This window comes from Balaenoptera borealis (genome assembly GCF_965194805.1).
Source record: "Balaenoptera borealis genome assembly, chromosome: X".
Taxonomy (NCBI): Eukaryota; Metazoa; Chordata; class Mammalia; order Artiodactyla; family Balaenopteridae; genus Balaenoptera; species Balaenoptera borealis.
The window spans coordinates 41,077,226-41,082,272 of NC_138881.1; the positions used below are offsets into that span (position 1 = coordinate 41,077,226).

At 42.2% G+C, this 5,047-nt stretch overlaps 1 long non-coding RNA gene across 1 annotated transcript; it reads left to right on the forward strand.

The window, feature by feature from the left end:
- Positions 1–476: 476 nt before the first annotated feature.
- LOC309620913 lies at positions 477–4,583 on the forward strand. The gene is made up of 2 exons (XR_014239732.1): positions 477–2,261; positions 2,578–4,583. It is a non-coding gene; the product is annotated as an uncharacterized lncRNA (long non-coding RNA).
- The last annotated feature ends 464 nt before the right edge of the window (positions 4,584–5,047 follow it).

Consider the following 5,047-nt stretch of genomic DNA (forward strand, 5'->3'; position numbering starts at 1 on the left):
CAGAAATAAATGAAATAGAAACAAAGAAAACAATAGCAAAGATAATAAAACTAAAAGCTGGTTGTTTTTTTTTAACATCTTTATTGAAGCATAATTGCTTTACAATGGTGTGTTAGTTTCTGCTTTAAAACAGAGTGAATCAGTTATACATATACATATGTTCCCATATCTGTTCCCTCTTGCATCTCCCTCCCTCCCACCCTCCCTATCCCACCCCTCTAGGTGGTCACAAAGCACCGAGCTGATCTCCCTGTGCTATGTGGCTGCTTCCCACTAGCTATCTATTTTACATTTGGTAGTGTATATATGTCCATGACACTCTCTCACCCTGTCACCTCTCACCCCTCCCCCTCCCCATATCCTCAAGTCCATTCTTTAGTAGGTCTGTGTCTTTATTCCCATCTTACCACTAGGTTCTTCATGACCTTTTTTTTTTCCCTTAGATTCCATATATATGTGTTAGCATACTGTAAAAGCTGGTTCTTTGAGAAGATAAATATAATTGATAAACATTTAGCCAGACTCATCAAGAAAAAGAGGGGAAGGAATCAAACTAATAAAATTAGAAATGGAAAAGGAGAAGTTACAACAGACACTGCAGAAATATAAAGCATCATAAGAGACTACTACGAGCAACTATATGCCAATAAAATGCACAACCTGGAAGAAATGGACAAATTCTTAAGTAAAATCTTCCAAGACTGAACCAGGAAGAAATAGAAAATATGAACAGACCAATCACAAGTAATGAAATTGAAACTGTGATTAAAAATCTTCCAACAGGGGAGACCTTCAAGATGGTAGAGGAGTAAGACATGGAGATCACCTTCCTCCCCACAAATACATCAGAAATACATCTACATGTGGAACAACCCCTACAGAACACCTACTGAACGCTCACAGAAGACCTCAGATTTCCCAAAAGGCAAGAAACTCCCCCCATACCTGGGTAGGGCAAAAGAAAAAAGAAAAAACAGAGACAAAAGAATAGGGACGGGACCTGCACCTCGGGGAGGGAGCTGTGAAGGAGGAAAAGTTTCCACACACTAGGAAGTCCCTTCACTGGTGGAGACAGGGTGTGGGTTGTGGGGGGAAGCTTCGGAGCCACGGAGGAGAGCACAGAAACAAGGGTGCAGAGGGCAAAGCAGAGAGATTCCCACACAGAGGATCACTGTGACCAGCACTCACTAGATGGAGAGGCTTGTCTGCTCACCCGCCGGGGCAGGCGGGGGCTGGGAGCTGAGGCTCGGGCTTCAGTCAGATCACAGGGAGAGGACTGGGGTTGGCGGCGTGAACACAGCCTGAAGGGATTAGTGCACCACGGCTAGCCGGGAGGGAGTCCGGGAAAAAGTCTGGAACTGCCAAAGAGGCAAAGAGACCATTGTTTTGGGGTGTGCGAAGAGGATTCAGAGCACCACCTAAACGAGCTCCAGAGATGGGCGCAAGCCACGGCTATCAGCGTGGACACCAGAGATGGGCATGAAACGCTAAAATTGCTGCTGCAGCCACCAGGAAGCCTGTGTGCAAGCACAGGTCACTATCCACACCACGCCTCCAGGGAGCCTGTGCAGCCCGACACTGCCAGGGTCCCCTGATCCAGGGACAACTTCCCTGGGAGAACGCACGGCGCACCTCGGGCTGTTGCAACATCATGCTGCCTCTGCCGCCGCCACAGGCTCACCCTGCATTCCATGCCCCTCCCTCCCCCCCCCCCCAGGCCTGAGTGAGTCAGACTCCCCTAATCAGCTGCTACTTTAACCCCGTCCTGTCTGGGTGGGAAACAGATGCCCTCAGGCAACCTACACGCAGAGGTAGGACCAAATCCAAAGCTGAACCCCAGGAGCTGTGTGAACAAAGAAGAGAAAGGGAAATTTCTCCCAGCAGCCTCAGGAGCAGCGGATTAAATCTCCACAATCAACGTGATGTACCCTGCATCTGTGGAATACCTGAATAGACAACGAATCATCCTATAATTGAGGTGGTAGACTTTGGGAGCAACTGTAGACTTGGGGTTTGCTTTCTGCATCTAATTTGTTTCTGGTTTTATGTTTATCGTAGTTTAGTATTTGGAGTTAATTATCATTGGTAGGTTTGTTTATTGATTTGGTTGCTCTCTTCCTGCTTTCTTCTTTTATATATATATATATATTTGTTTCCTTTTTCTCTTTTTGTGAGTGTGTATGGGTATGCTTCTTTGTGTGATTTTGTCTGTATAACTTTGCTTTTACCATTTGTCCTAGGGTTCTGCCTGTCTATTTTTTGTTTGTTTGTTTGTTTTTTAAATTTATTTATTTATATTTATTTATTTATTTATTTTTGGCTGTGTTGGGTCTTCATTTCTGTGCGAGGGCTTTCTCCAGTTGCGGAGAGCGGGGGCCACTCTTCATCGCAGTGCGCGGGCCTCTCACTGTCGCGGCCTCTCCCGTTGCAGAGCACAAGCTCCAGACGCGCAGGCTCAGTAGTGGTAGCTCACAGGCCTAGTCGCTCCGCGGCATGTGGCATCTTCCCAGACCAGGACTCGAACCTATGTCCCCTGCATTGGCAGGTGGATTCTTAACCACTGCGCCACCAGGGAAGCCCTGTTTGTTTGTTTTTATAGCATAGTTTTTAGAGCTTGTTATCACTGGTGGATTTCTGTTTTGGTTTGGTGGCTCTCGTCTTCCCTTCTTTTCTTTTTTTATTACTTTTTAATTTTTAATAATTTCTTAAATTTTTATTTTAATAACTTTATTTATTTTATTTTATTATTTTTTTCTTTCTTTCTTTCTTTCCTATTTTCTCCATTTCTGCTGAGCCATGTGGCTGACAGGGTCTTGGTGCTCCAGCCGGGTGTCAGACCTGTGCCTCTAAGGTGGGAGAGCCGAAATCATGACATTGGTCCACCAGAGACCTCCCGGCTCCACATAATATCAAATGGCAAAAGCTCCCCCAGAGATCTCCATCTCAACGCTAAGACCCAGCTCCACTCAACGACCAGCAAGCTACAGTGGTGGACACCTTATGCCAAACAACTAGCAAGACAGAACAAACCTGCACCCATTAGCAGAGAGGCTGCCTAAAATCATAATGTCACAGACACCCCAAAACACACCACTGGACGGGGTCAAGCCCACCAGAAAGACGAGATCCAGCCTCATCCACCAGAACACAGGTACTAGTCCCCTCCACCAGGAAGCCTACACAACCCACTGAACTAACCTTAGCCACTGGAGGCAGACACCAAAAGCAATGGGAACTACGAACCTGCAGCCTGCAAAAAGGAGACCCCAAACATAGTAAGTTAAGCAAAATGAGAAGACAGAGAAACACACAGCAGATGAAGGAGCAAGGTAAAAACCCACCAGACCAAACAAATGAAGAGGAAATAGGCAGTCTACCTGAAAAAGAATTCAGAGTAATGATACTAAAGATGATCCATAATTTTGGAAGTAGAATGGAGAAAATACAGGAAACGTTTAAAAAGGACCTAGAAGAACTAAAGAGAAAACACACAATGATGAACAACACAATAAAAGGAATTAAAAATTTTCTAGAAGGAATCAATAGCAGAATAACTGAGGCAGAAGGACGGATAAGGGACCTGGAAGATAAAATAGTGGAAATAACTACTACAGAGCAGAATAAAGAAAAAAGAATGAAAAGAATTGAGGACAGCCTCAGAGACCTCTGAGACAATATTAAACACACCAACATTCGAATTATAGGGGTCCCAGAAGAAGAAGAGAAAGAGAAAGGGACTGAGAGAATATTTGAGGACATTATAGTTCAAAACTTCCCTAATAAGGGAAAGGAAATAGTTAATCAAGTCCAGGAAGTCAGAGAGTCCCATACAGGATAAATTGAAGGAGAAACATGCCAAGATACATATTAATGAAACTATCGAAAATTAAATGCAAAGAAAAAATATTAGAAGCAGCAAAAGAAAAACAACAAATAACATACAAGGGAATCCCCATCAGGTTAACAGCTGATCTTTCAGCAGAAAGTCTGTAAGCCAGAAGGGAGTGGCAGGACATATTTACAGTGATCAAAGGGAAAAAGCTACAACCAAGATTACTCTACCCAGCACGGATCTCATTCAGATTCGACAGAGAAATTAAAACCTTTACAGATAAGCAAAACATAAGAGAATTCAGCACCATGAAACCAGCTTCACAACAAATGCTAAAGGAACTTCTCTAAGCAGGAAACACAAGCGAAGGAAAAGACCTACAAAAACAAAACCAAAGCAATTAAGAAAATGGTAATAGGAACACACATATTGATAATTACCTTAAATGTAAATGGATTAAATGCTCCAACCAAAAGACATAGATTCTATGAATGGATACAAAAATATGACCCATATATATGCTGTCTACAAGAGACCCACTTCAGACCTAAGGACACATACAGATTGAAAGTGAGGGGATGGACAAAGATATTCCATGCAAATGGAAATCAAAAGAAAGCTGGAGTAGCAATTCTCATATCAGACAAAATAGACTTTAAAATAAAGACTATTACAAGAGACAAAGAAGGACACTGCATAATGATCAAGAGATCGATCCAAGAAGAAGATATAACAATTGTAAATATTTATGGACCCAGTATAGGAGCACTTCAATACATAAGGCAAATGCTAACAACCATGAAAGGAGAAATGGACAGTAACAAAATCACAGTAGGGGACTTTAACACCCCACTTTCACCAATGGAAAGAACATCCAAAATGAAAATAAATAAGGAAACACAAGCTTAAATGATACATTAAACAAGATGGACTTAATTGATAGTTATAGTACATTCCATTGAAAAACAACAGAATACACTTTCTTCTTAAGTGCTCATGGAACATTCTCCAGCATAGATCATATCTTGGGTCACAAATCAAGCCTTGGTAAATTTAAGAAAATTTAGATCGTATCAAGCAGCTTTTCCGACCACAATGCTATGAGACTAGATATAAATTACAAGATAAAATCTGTAAAAAATACAAACACTTGGAGTCTAGACCATATACTACTTAATAACTAAGAGATCACTGGAGAAATCAAAGAGGAAATCA